This window comes from Sminthopsis crassicaudata, chromosome X (assembly GCF_048593235.1).
Source record: "Sminthopsis crassicaudata isolate SCR6 chromosome X, ASM4859323v1, whole genome shotgun sequence".
NCBI lineage: Eukaryota > Metazoa > Chordata > Mammalia > Dasyuromorphia > Dasyuridae > Sminthopsis > Sminthopsis crassicaudata.
The window spans coordinates 28795852-28810090 of NC_133623.1; the positions used below are offsets into that span (position 1 = coordinate 28795852).

Consider the following 14239-nt stretch of genomic DNA (forward strand, 5'->3'; position numbering starts at 1 on the left):
ACTTTATAAAAAAGTTGATTGTGATTAAGTGAGGGGACTCATGGGGTCCTTTTAGTAAGGAGTCAAACAGGGATTTGAATCTGGCTCCTCTTCCTCCAGGGCCTTGTTCTTACCAATGGACTGTGTTCTCCATCTCTGTCCCACTGTGGCTCTCCATGCTGAACAGAGCTGCTCCTGTTGCCTTTCAGTCACCTCCTGCCTCATTTCCCTCCTCCCTGAAGCTCTTCCATGTGAATAAAGGGGGCTCGTAGTCATAGACTTGGGCCCAGAGGAAATCCTGGAGGCCATCTAGTCCTCTCCTACCTCTGACAGAGACCGAGGAAGATGAAGAGATTTGCCTGAGATGAGGAAGCTGGGAAATGTCTGAGGAAGGATTTGAACCCAAGTCTTCCTGACTCCAAGGTTAGGGGTGCAGCTAGGAGATCCTGCTGCCTCATACCTCTCATCCCAAGTAGTTACTCTTAGATCAATTCATTCCCTTCGGAAATTTTAAGGGAAAAACAGTTTTCCCCAAATACAAAGTTCTGTGTAGATGCCTGTGAGCCCGAACTGAACTCTTGGTTTTCCTGCCCATGACCTGGTACTGTGTCATGAAGGAGGCCTTTGCCCCAAACATTTACTGAAAGGACAGGTTGGAAAGGCTTTCTGGGACAACTCGGACAATGACGGATATCCGCAGGTTAAACACAATGGTCACTCCCTCAGGAAAGCTTATTGAGACCTTCTGTAAGTATGTTGTCACATAAACACTTAGAAACCGTGTCTCTACCCTTGGCAAACCTATGGATGACAAATCCTGGTTGCTCTTCAGAGAAGATCCTGGAATACAGTGGGAATGGGGGAGGGCTGACTCCCCTGGACATTTAGCCCTGGTAGCCAAGTAAATAACAGGAATATAATGGAATATTAAATAGCAAAAGTTCAATGATCATGGATCCAGTTGGCTTGTTACAGATGGCTCCTTTCTTCCTTTGGATACTCTGCCTAGATTGAATAATACTCACATTAGTCCCAAAGGGGGCTCAGGTAACCTGGCAGCATATTGTCCTCCTACTCTTGGAATAAATTCAGTCTGCAAAATCTGGCTCAGTACATCTTTTCCTTCCTAGACATTCCCACATTCAGAGAGAGAGAGAGAGAGAGAGAGAGAGAGAGAGAGAATCGTTGTGATCCAAAGTGACATAATAAAGGAGCATAAAACCAATTGTCCATAACAACTGAGTCCAAGTTGTGACCACTCCCGAGAGGAACAAACCCCCATTTTTCATAGTTCTGCTATGAACAAAATGACAAAAACATTGACCAGGATGCCATTTGCTGTCTGTTTTCCTGGAGATCTAAGGATCTCCCTGAGATGACAGATCTGTCAGGGGTTTTCAGCAAAGGACTCCAAAAATGCTCTGGAGACATCAGCTGATCTCACTGGATAAACAGTCTGAGGCAGGAAGGTTACATGACTTGTCCAGGATCACACCGCCAGTAAGAGTTCAAGGCCGGGACTGTCCATGGTGCCATTCAGCTACTCCCCGTTTTAAATTTTAATGTCTTCAAACTTCCTTAAGGCTTTTGGAAACCCTTTACAGTTTTCTGAAACATTGAACGGTTGAGCAGTTTGTCCAGGGCCACAAAGAGAATACAAGTCAGAGACAGGAGTCAGATGCAGGACTTGAACCCAGGTCCCTCTGAGTCTAAGGCCAGCTCTCTGTATTATTGTCCCTTTCTTTCTTGGCCCACAGTAGGCTCTTACTAAACCATTCTGTATTAATTCATTGGATTCTTTTAAATGAAAAAATGAAAAGGCCCTTTGTGCTCAGAAAAATTTTGTTAAAAAAAATCTTATCCATTTCCAGGGTAGGAGGCAAAAGCCTGCTTCCCCAGGTGGTAAAGAGCCCAAGGGAGACGGGAGGGAGCAAAGGCTGTTTAATGTGGCAGTCCCACATCAGGGAAAGTGGGGCTCCTGACACATCCCTGGGTATATCTGTGAATTCTCAAGAATCAGAAACACTTACCATCAGAGACATGGGATACAAAGGGTTTTCTTTTTCAGTTTAACAGCTTCCTTTTCTAATAAACTAGGTGAATTAATTGTTATCTTTTCAATTTCTTGTAATCAAAGTTTATGCATTTATCTTTTATAATTCCTTCTCTCCCTTTTTAGGTTAAGAATAAGTCTTATCCATATATGTGAGAGGGATATAATATGGTTCTCTTCTAACTTTTTGATAGTATGATCAAGGTGAAATATCTAGTTAAAATATAGTATAAGATATTGGTCTAAATCTAATTTCTCCCAGAATGCTTTCCCGTTTTCCGAGAAGTTTTTATTGAAAAAAAGCGTTCTTTACTAAATAATTTATTTTTTACTACTTTATGGAGCATTAGCTCTTTGAGCAGCAGTGTTTCTTACACTCCCTTGCCAATCCATTCCATTTATCTACCTCCCTCATCTAGGCCATTCTACTTCTCTATTTTGTAAAAGCTTTTTATTTTCAAAACATATACATGGAAAGCTTTCAACGTTCACCCTTGGAGAACCTTGTGGTTCAAATTTTTTTCACCCTCCCTTCCCTGTACCTCCCCTAGATGGCAACTAATCCAATAGATGTTGAACATGTGCCATTCTTCTCTATGTAGTTCCACGATTATGCTGCACAAGGAAAATCACATCAAATGGAAAAGAAAATGAAAATGAAAAAGTACAAAGAAGCAGCAACTAAAAATGTGACAACACTGTATTGTGATGCGCATCCAGTTCCCACAGTCCTCTCTCTGGGGGCAGATGGCGCTCTTCCTCACAAGAGCATTGGAACCGGCCTGAATCAAGTCCCTGCTGAAAAAAACCATGTCCATCAGACTTGATCATCGTATAATCTTGCTGCTGCTGCTGCATACAATATTCCTTCGATTCTGCTCGTGTCACTCACCACCAGTTCATGTAAGTGTCTGCAGGCCTCTCTAAAATCATTCTCCTGATCATTTCTTAGAAAACAATAATATTCCATAACATTCATATACAACACCTCATTCAGCCATTCTCCAACTGATGGGCATCCACTCGCTCAGCTTCCAGTTCCTTGACACTACAAAGAAGGCTGCCACAGACATTTTTGCACATGTGGGTGCTTTTGTCATTTTTAAGATCTTTTTGGGATAATAGCCCCTTAGAAACCCTGCTGGGTCAAAGGGTATGCACACTTTGATACCCTTTGGGCATAGTTCCAAATTGCTCTCCAGAATGGGTGGATCTGTTCACAACTCCACCAACAATGTGTCAGTGTCCCAGTTTTCCCCATACCCTCCAACATTCTTCATTATCATATTTTCTTTCATCTCAGCCAATCTCAGAGGTGTGTAGTGGTGTCTCAGAGGTGTGTTAATTTGCAATTCTCTGACCAGTAGTGATTTAGAAAATGTATCACATGACTAGCAATGGTTTTATATCTTCATCTGAAAGTTGTCTGTCCACGTCCTTTGACTGTTTATCAACTGGAGAATGGGTTTGGTTCTGATACATTTGTGTTAATTCTCTATATGTTTTAGAAATGAGGCCTTTATCAGAACTATTAAAGGTAAAAATGTTTTCCCACTTTATTGCTTCCTTTCTAATTTAGTCTGTATTAGTTTTGTTTATATAAAACTTTTTAACTTAATATCAAAATTATCTATTTTGGGTTCAATGATGAGCTCCAATTCTTCTTTCCTCACAGATTCCTTTCTTTTCCATAGAGGTGAGAAGTAAACATTCCGATGTTCTTCTATTTTGCTTCTAAAACCACCATGTCCAAATCATGAACCCATTTCTACCTTATCTTTGTATGTGGTGTTAGGTGTGGGTCCATGGCTCATTTCTGCCATACTAGGTTCCAATTTTCCATTCTTAGCCAATACCAAAAGCTTTTAATGACTGCTGCTTTATAACATAGTTTGAAGTCTGGCACAGCTAGGCCACTTTCACTGGCATTTTCTTTTCATTAATTCCCTTAAAATTCTTAACTTTTTGTTTTTTCAGCCGAACTTTGTTATTTTTTTTCTAGATCCCTAAAATAAGTTCTTGGGAGTTTGCTTTGTACGGCCCTTAAAAAGTAGATTAATTTAGGCAGTATTGTCATTTTTATAATATTCCCTTGGCCTACCTGTGAGCACTTGATATATTTCCTAATGATTAGATCTGACTATTTGTGTGGAAAGTGTTCTGTAGTTGTGTTCATATAGTTCCTGAGTTTCCCTTACCAGAAAGATTCCAAAAATTTTTTAGTATTGTTAGGTTAAGATTTATGATTCACTCCTACAGAATGGCTCGCTCCCACAAGACCTGAGATACCAGGTTGTATGAAATGTTTAAGAACAATGAATTATAAAAAGGGAAACAAGAGTTGATAGTGCACTTCTTACAACAAAAGCACTTAAAACGTTTTATGATTCATATAACTAGTACAGTACAAAGAGGTAGATAGACTAGAGGGGGAGAGAAGAAAGAATACATCACTGATTCAGGGAAGCACCAACATGGCAGACCTTGGCCTGGGGAATCCCGGGTCACAGCCCTGCAAGTCCCGACTGTGAGGGTCCCAGGCAGAGCGTCCCCCCCATGGTAGAGTTTTCAATCTGGGTAAAGAGCTATCGGACTTAAATAGCCCAAGGAACCAAGGTGGCCACATGCCAGCAGTACTGACTTCACTTCCTTGAGCTCATCCAGACGTGGCCCATTGCTGCCAGCGTCTGTCAGGAGTGAAGCTTTACTCCCGGAGTGGCTAGTTCCAGAATATGGATGAGGCATCCTTGCTGGATTTGGCCAGAATCCCCCCAGGACAGTGTTCTTCAAGCTATATTAGTTCCCACGATTATTCAGCAGCTGCAAAGCAGGGGTGAATACTAGTTCACTGTACCATAATTACCCCATGGACGAGGAGGGAAACTGAGGGCCGAGGCCTGGGGAATCTTATCCTTATCCCCATATCTTCCATTCGGCCTTCAGTTTATGTAGGCTGTAGGCCATTTCTGGTTTTAGTGGCACAGGCTGTCCCCGGGTGTGTTATAAAGTGAGGATGGAATTCTGATCTATGTGTATATATTGCATACTGATGATAGTGCTAACCATACAGCAACGGGCAGCAGGGGGTGGGCTGTAATAGAGAAATCTCCCTGAGCAGGAGCAGATTTACAAAAGAATCACACAGTGATGAGTATCAGAAGTGAGGAAATGGGAAGCTCCGGTTCATTTGCCGGCCACAGTGTGCAATTGTGTGCTATGTTCATCCAGAGCTCTCTGATTCTTCTGTAATGTGGCTATGACATCTGAGAACAGAGATTAGAGGGCTCGGGGTAGGATTTGGACATGGACACAGAGAGATCTGTATAAGGAGAGGCAGAGGTCTGGCTACCCAGTCCCCAGTAACTGTGCCCACTGCATCAGGGGAAAAGCAGAAATCATCCCCCTGCCAGTGGAGGCACCAAACATGCACTAAAGCACCAGAGAAAGGGGCACTCGCCCTCCTGCAGACAGGTCAGTAACATCACTAGGGGGTCCACATAGCAGCTGCGAGGAATCTCCACACACCAGAAAAGTTAGCCAGTGGGCACAAAGGGAGGTCACACAGACAGGGCTCCTTGTGCCTGGTGACCATGGCACAGCAAGGCCTCGACAGCAACGGATCCAGTCAGGTGAAGAAGGGGTTACAGTATCCACATTCATAAACTGTCCTGTAACATGTGGTAAAGCAAAATCAGTGTATCAGCCGAGCGGAATACCCCCAACCTGGCTCGTTCCAGGGGGAGGGGGAACCATGAAATGTTTTCCAGGTTTTTCCCACTAAACAGTCATGCAAGGTATGATAAGTGACTGACACACTCTGCTGCCTTCAAAGGCCATCCATACTTCAGTGGTGCTGAAATCATGGAGACTCACTGTACATTCTCCCCTGTGATCACTGTCAGTAAGTCCCCCCAACACCTGAACTTCTTTAATAGCCATGTTGGGACGGCTGAGGAGCTGCCCATAGTGTCCTGAGGGAATCTCTATTCCTACACCAGTACAGCAGAGTCCAGTCTTCCCTGGTCCAAGTCCATATCTTCCCCATTAGCCGCACATATCCAGCTGCTGCTGGTGTCCCTCCATAGGGAGCCACAGTAAAGAAATCCTCACATGACCAACACTTCACAGTCTCAGAGGATGTTCATGATTTTTATCTGCAGATTGGAGGGCCCCATTCTAGAAAGTGGAGTACCATCCCCCCCGGGGCGGTTATTTAATTGTGGGAAAGTGTCACATAGGTTATCTTTCCACTTAGACGATGCATTATTACCTAACGTCTTCAGTTTTTCTTTTATTAGCCATTCATGCTCTCAGTCAAGCCAGCAGCTTGTGGATAGTATGGTGTGTGATATATCCGTTCTGTACTGCGGGCCTGACAAGAGCGATCAGGTTTTTTGTCCTTAAAATGGGAACCATTTGCTCTGTGAATCTGCACTGGGCAACCATAATGCAAAGTAGTAATATACAAGGTTTGCCATGCTCTCTCATCCTTGCAGGCCATTAATACTCCAGAACAGAGGTTCTCAAACTACGGCCACAGGCCAGATAGGACCCACTGAGGACCTTTATCCGGCCTGCAGGGCTATGGCTAATGGGCTGAGGGGAATACACAGAGTGTGAGCTTTTGTGTTTACTACAGTCCGGCCCTGCAACAGTCTGAGGGACAGTGAACTGGCCCCTATTTAAAAAGTTTGAGGACCACTGCTCCAGAATGTGGGTCCATGCAAGTGCAGGTGTATTGACATCCTCGGCTCCTAGGTAAGGGTCCACTATAATTGATTTTGCCAAATTTGTTCAGGCAGGCTTCCTCTCCCAATTCCCCTAGTATGTTCTGGGGGAAAGGATTCTCTCTCCATTGTTGACCCTGTCCACATTGATCAGTCATTTGTCTCACTACAGAAAGAGGGATAGATATTCCCCTAACAAGGGCCCTCCTGCAGGAAGCTGGGGGTCCCAAACACCCTGAGGTTACGTGGAGCCGTCTGGCCCGGGGACACAGTTCTTCAGACGTGTCTGGAGTGATTCTCCTTGTTCCAGTCTTGGCCAACCCATGCCCATGTGCCTGATACTCATGTTCCGGAGTGTTCTATGTGCGTCTACAAGAAAACTGAAGTGTTAGTATTTTGAGCCCGGTCCCATGTGTCTTTTCACATCTCATCTCCCCAGACATGTTTCCATACAAGTCCCAGGCTTGTTATGCTGTGCAGGCATCCATGTGGTTAATCCCTCTGCCACTGCCCAGGAATCTGTAAATAGGTGACACTGTCCTCCTTTCTCTCCTTCAGTCACCTGACCTACAGCAACCAATGCAGCCCCCTGGCTGCTTCCCCCTTTTCTGGTAGTTTCAAGAGTAACTTTTGGGACAGATTATGAGAAACGGGCTTCCACTGGCGTTCCTGTGCTCTGCATTCAGCAGGTCCGTCAGTAAAGCATGCAGGTTTGTTCTGACCAGGGGAAAGGGTGTCATACCCTCCAGTATTGCAGGAAACAGGCGAGGTACTTTAGGAGTCGGGTGTTCTTTTCCAGCAGGTCAGAGGTTCGGGGCGCTTCTGCTATCTTTTCATGCAAGACCAATGCCCCTGACTTGCAGCTTGGCCCGCTTCTGTGTACCCCATTTCCATGTGATAATGCTAGATTCCTGTGCATGTCCGATTCCATGAGAGATGGGGATGCCCATAATCCAACTCCTAATGGGAATCTGGGGTCTCACTATCACCTCATGATGGATGGTTAATGGTTCTGTTTCCACCAGGGCCCCATAAACCGCCAGTAACTGTTGCTGAAAGGGCGTGTCGTTGACAGCCTCAGCCTGTCCAGACTTTTCTCCAAGACAAGTTTGGTGCGAATGTTCTCTGTGTCAGGTCTGTCCAAAGTCCTCTTCAGATGTGACAAGGTCAGACCCCAATCTGGCCCCAGGCTGGCCAGAAACTTCTTTAAGACAGATTTGGTGTGACTCATCTCTGTGCCAGATCTGTCCAGACTCCAAGCCAGCCTTTACCTGGTCAGACTTATTTCCAACACAGGTTTGGCATAACTTTTCTCCAGGTGCAGCCTGGCCAGACTTCTTTTTAAGAAAGCTTTTATGTTACTCCTCTCCAGGCGCAGCCCATCCAGACTCCGGTCTACACTCAGCCTGGCCAGACTTGTCTCCTACACAGGTTTGGCGTGACTCCTCTTCGGCCGTGGACCGTCCAGACTCCATGCAGGGCCAATCCTGGCCAGATTCCTCTGAGAGCAAAACTTGGCCAGAGTTTATCCCGGGCCAGACTTGGCCAGACTCCATCCCAAACAAGGCTGCAACAGACTCCTCATTACATTCTACATGCCAAGACAACCCATCAGATCAGCCCGGGCCAAACCGTTCATCGGACCAGACCTCTTCAGACTGCCCGCCTGGCCAGGCTTGGTCAGATGCGTCGCCCCACCGATCCCAGCCAGAGTGCCCAACAAACCCAGTCAACCCTGCTGGGGCAGGATATCCAGTGAATTCAGCCTGGTTAGGCTATTCACCACCCCCAGCATGGTTAGTTTACTCCCAGGGCCCAGCCTGGTTGCAGTATTGGCCAGACAACTTGTCAGGTTTGGCATGGGCAGACCCTTCCCTGGCTCCTAGGTGGGTAGACTCTTCTGGGCAGACTTACCCCTATCGGGGTACAGATCCCTCCTTGGATGAAGGATGGGTAGATCCCTCTCTGGGTCCAGAATGGATAAATTTCTCTGTTACTCTAGAGTGGTCATATTCCCTGGGATGGATGTGGCTAAACCCCCAGGGAGAGGTTAGGACTAGCTGGGCTCATTGGTTCAGGCAATATCCCTCCATTTTTTTCCTTTGACTTGAGGTCTTTTGTGTCAGCTTAATACCCTCCATTGTTTCCTAAATTTTTACACACTTAATAACCTCTGTCATTCATTTGGAGGCTAAAATGGGCTCTTTTGAAATATGTGTTTATCCTTTATTTTTATGGGGGGTGGGAAGATAGAATGTAACAGTTAGTAATAGCTAATTTAATTCAGAAAGCACATTATTAAGTGCTGTCTAATGAGGCACTGGGGTCAGAAATAAAATATTCCTCCTCTTCCAGTACTATTAGAGAAGAAATAATTTCTAGAGAGAAAATGAAATATCCAGTGCAACTCAAGTCATTTCTGAGAGTAGAATGCATTTGAACAAAAGCAATAGGCAGGGGAGGAGGGGCGTTCTAATGGAAACATGGGACAGGGATGCTGTCTAGATGAAATTGATACAGACAGAAGAAATAATTTCTAGAGAGAAAATGAAATATCCAATCCATCTCGAGTCATTTCTGAGAGTAGAATGCATTTGAACATAAGCAATAGACAGGGGAGGAGGGTGATTCTAAAGGACACCCATGTGTCCTTCTAATGGAAACATGGGACAGGGATGCTGTCCAGATGGAATTGGTGTGGGCAGGTTTGATGAGCAGAGTGGGGACCTGGGAAGCACACTTGCCCTTAACAGCCAGCAATTCACAATCCCAGCAGCAGTAATAGTGATATTGGTTTAATTATCTATCCCTGAGCCAGAAGACTTCAGGGCACGGTGCTTTTTTTCCTATAGAGAGTCACTGAAAAAAAAAAGAGAGAGAGAGAGAGAAAGGAAGCTCCTCCAGGAGCTCCTGCAAATTTTGTTGTTGAATGTTGGCACACTCCTTCCCAAACTTCCCTCTCTTTAACTGGTTTGTATTTCATCTGTATTTGTGTATTTATGGAGTTTTTGATTTCCCTGTTAGAACACAACTTCTCTGAAAACAGACTTGGTTTCCTTGTATCTGTCTCCACCACCTAACACAGTGCCCATCATGTACTGGGCGATTAATAAATGCTTGGTGATTTACTCAAAGATCGTTTGACTGTTTCATGGCATAATCCGTCGTAGTTACCGGTCCCTGCACCCAATGCTCCATCTCCCATAACTGTGGCTTTGGCTGTCATCAAGAAGCCTTTTCCAGCCCTTTTAGCTGCCGCTATTTTTCCTTCTAAGGTCCCAAGCTAAGAGGGAAGTCATTTTTGTTCTTCTGTAGCCCAATAAGCCAAGCCCCAAGGTGCCCTAGGAATGCTGGGGGAGGTTGGGTTGGAGAAAGAGCACCTATGACAGTTACATCAGTTCATATATATCATCCCATGTTGTCTCACATCATTTATCATATTTGTACAATAGTATTCTATACTTAATATACCAATATTTGTACAATGGCATTCCCATTCCATCATTACTATGCCAGATTCCTTCAGCCACTCACCCAGTGATCAATCATTTTATTTCTGGGCTTTTGGTATCCTATAAAAAATTTGGGCTGTAAATATTTTGGTCTTTGACATTCTTGGGATATATATGCCCATTAATGGGACCATTGGATCAAACAATATGAATAGTTTAGAGACATATCTCATAGAATGGTTAGCCTCTTCTTGATCCCATTCGGGGTTTTCTTGACAAAGATGCAGGAGTGGTTTGCAATTTCTTTATATTTTTGAGGCAATTGGGGTTCAGTGACTTGCCCAGGGTCACACAGCTAGTACATGTCGGAGGTCAGTTATGATCTCAGAAAGGTGAGTCTTCCATATTCCAGGCCTGGAACTTTATCCACTGTGCCACTTAGCCACTTTTTTTTTTCAACTATGTATCTTCCTTTTTCTTTTTTAGTTTATTATTGTGTTTTTTTTCAATTAAGCATTAAAAAAATTAATCTGTCTCTGCTACCACCCAACTCCCCACTGAACAAATAAAATAAAAAACATAGAAAAATAAAGTCCTCAGCACATAGCTGCATAGTCCAGGGAAAACAAATTTCCATATTAGCTATTTGTTTTCTCTGCTTCTCTGCCTCTGCCTCTGTCTCTCTGCCTCTGTCTCTCTCTTCCTCCCATTTCTCTCTCTTTTTTCTCTCTCTGTATCTCTGTCTCTATCTCAGTCTCTTTCTCTGTCTCTGTCTGTTTGTCTGTCTCTCTCTTTCTCTCTGTGTGTTTTTGTCTCTGTCTCTTGGTCTCTCTTTGTATTTCTATCTCCCTTTCTCTTCTTTGTCTTTTTGTTTTTCTCTCTTTCTCTCCCTCCCCTGTTTCTCTCTCCCCTCTCTCTCTGCCTTTCTGTTTTTTTCCTCTCTCTCTCTCTCTCTCTCTCTCTCTCTCTCTCTCTCTCTCTCTCTCTCTCTCTCTCTCTCTCTCTCTCTCTCTCTCTCTCTCTCTCTCTCTCTCTCTCTCTCTCTCTCTCTCTGTTTCTCTCTCCCTTTCTCTGTCTCTCTCTCCTTTTTCTCTGCCCCCCTCTCTGTTTCTCTCTCCTTTTTCTCTGCTTCTCTGTCTCTCTCTGTCCCTCTCTTTTTCTGTCTATGTCTCTTTCTTTGTCTCTCTGTCTTTCTCTGTATCTCTGTTTCTTTCTCTTTCTCTCTCTGTCTGACTCTGTTTCTTCTTTTTCTCTGCTTCTCTTTGTCTCCTCCTGTCTCCTTTCTGTCTCTCTCCCTCTCCTTCTATCTTTCTCTCTTCTCTCTCTTTCTTTCTATTTTCTCTCTTCCCTTCCTTTCATCTGCCCCATCTCTGTTTCTCTTCCCCCTTTTTCTCTCTCTCTCTTTCTCTCTCCCATTTCTGTCTCTCTCTGTCCCCCCTCTTGCTCTACTCATCCTCCTTTTTCCCTCCCCCTTTGTCTCCATCTGTGTCTTTTCCTCTGTCTCTGTCTCTGCTTTCTCTCTTCCCCTTCCTCCCTCCCCATCTCTCCCTCTCCCTCTCCCTCTCCCTCTCCCTCTCCCTCTCCCTCTTCCTCTCCCTCTCCCTCTCCCTCTTCCTTTCCTCCTCTCCCTCTCCCTCTCCCTCTCTCCCCCCTTCTCTCTCCCCCCTGCCTCTCTCTCTCTCTCTCTCAGAACCCAGCTCTCTCTCTTTCTCTCCTTTGTCTTTCTGTTTCTCTATCTTTCTCTCCCTTCCCTGTTTCTCTCTCACCCCTCTCTCTCTGGCTTTCTGTTTTCTTTCTCCCCCTTTCTCTCTCTCTGTTTCTTCATTTCTCTCCCCCCTCTCTGTCTCTCTTTCACTCTCTGTCTCTCTCTCTCTGTTTCTCTCCATCTCAGCTCTTTCTCTGTCTCTCTTTCTCTCTGTGTGTGTGTCTCTTTGTCTCTGTCTCTCTGTCTCTGTCTCTCTCTCTCTTTCTTTCTTTCTTTCTTTTCTTTCTCTCCCCTTTCTCTTTCTAGTCAATTCTTCCAATAGTTTTCCTCACATTAAACCAGCCCTGCATTCCTGGTATAAATCCTACTTGATCATCGTGTATTCTCCTGGGGATGACTTTCTGTAAACTCTTTGCTATTATTTTATTTAAGATTTTTGCATCAATCTTCATCAGGGAAATTGGTCTGTAATTTTTTTGCTCTGTTTTGACCCTAGCTGATTTAGGTGTCAACACGATATTTGTGTCATAAAAGGAATTTGGGAGGACTCCTTCTGTCCCTATTTTTTCAAGTAGTATGCATGGTCTTGTGTTAAGAACCATACAGAAGTGCACCATAAGGGGCAGGTCAATTCTCCCAGGGCCTCCACAGCTGTGGACATCTGAAGGCGTTGCAAAGCAGCCTTTACTGACAGGTGTTGCTTGTGGACTGGGAATGAAAAAAACTGGAGGCAGAGGGACGAGGAGAGAGGTCAGAACACGCAAACTGCCTCTCAGTGGGAGAGGTCAGAGAATAGAAAACAGAAAACAGAACAGAGACTGCCTCTCAATCTCCTTGAATCACCATCATACACTCACAAGAAGAGAAGAAAAGGTCTACCTGAGGTAAAGCAAAATTCCATATTGTGTTCCCAACGATATTGGAATTAATTGTTATTTAATTGTTTGGTAGAATTCACATGTAAATCCATCTGGCCCTGGAGATTTTTTTCTTAGGGAGTTGATTACTAGCTTGTTCTATTTCTTTTCCTAAAATAGGTCTGTTTAAGTAATTTATTTCCCTTTCTGTTAATTGGGGCAACTTGTATTTTTGTAGGTATCCCGCCCTTTCACTTAAATTATCAAATCTATTGACATATAGTGGGGCAAAGTAATTCCTAATCATTGCTCTAATTTCCTCTTCATTGGAGGAAAATTCTCCCTTTTCATTTTTGAGACTAACAATTTCATTTTGTTCTTTCCTTTTTCTGTTCAAATTAACTAAAAGTTTACCTATTTTCTTGTGTTTATTTTTCTATAAAGCCAACTCTTAGTTTTATTTATTAGTCCAATAATTTTCTTGCTTTCAGTTTTATTAATCTCCACTTCTATTTTCAGAATTTGAATTTGGGATTTAATTGGGGATTTTTAATTTGATCTTTTTTTTTAGCTTTTTTAGTTGCAAGCCCAATTCATTGATCTTCTCTTTTTCTATTTTATGCAAGTAAGCATCTAGAGATATAAAATTTCCCCTAATAACCGCTTTGGCCGCATCCCACAAATTTTGGTATGTTGTCTCATTGTTGTCATTCTCTTGGATGAAATTACTGATTGTGTCTAGGATTTGTTGTTTCACCCATTCATTCTTTAGGATTAGATTATTTAGTTTCCAATTAATTTTTGGCTTTTCATTGCATGTAATTTATTGCATGTAATTTTTATTGCATGATGATTTGATAATAATGCATTTACTATTTCTCTGTGAAACCAAATGTGTGCAATATTCTCTCTTTGAACCAGATGAGAGTAAGATTCACACAATGTTCATCCCCCTCAATTATAACAGGTCTTTTTTGCATCTTCATGAGATGTCATTTCCCTCATTTTACCTCCAGTTTCCTGTTTTCCAGTACAATCCCCTTTCTACCTCTAGTTTATTTTTTTCTATTAGCATAAAATCAAATTATATCTGCACTTTCTAAATATACCCATAATATAGATATAGTGTTCAACAGTTTTTTTTCCTTTTTACCTTTTTATGCTTCTCTTGTTCTGTCTTTGGATACCAATTTTTTTGGTTCAGTTCTGGTCTTTTCCTCAGAAATAAATGAAATTCACCTGTATCATTGAATGTCCATCTTCTTCCTTGGAAAAATAATGCTCAGTTTTGCTGGATTGTTGATTCTTGGCTTTAAGCCAAGTTCCTTTGTCTTTTAGAATATATGATTCCAGGCCCTTAAATACTTTAAGGTGGAAGCTGCTAGGTCCTGGGTAATCCTGATTGTGGCTCCTCTATATTGGAATTATTTCTTTCTGGCTGCTTGTAATGTTTTATCTTGGGCTGA

The 14239-nt window shown here is 43.3% G+C and overlaps 1 long non-coding RNA gene across 1 annotated transcript in view; it reads left to right on the forward strand.

Moving 5' to 3' along the window:
• The window catches only part of LOC141548442 (uncharacterized), a 155932-nt gene extending 146075 nt beyond the window's left edge, over positions 1-9857 (forward strand). Inside the window, exon 3 of the long non-coding RNA XR_012483949.1 lies at positions 8132-9857. This is a non-coding gene — a long non-coding RNA (uncharacterized LOC141548442). The remainder of the gene's footprint in view (positions 1-8131) is intronic.
• The last annotated feature ends 4382 nt before the right edge of the window (positions 9858-14239 follow it).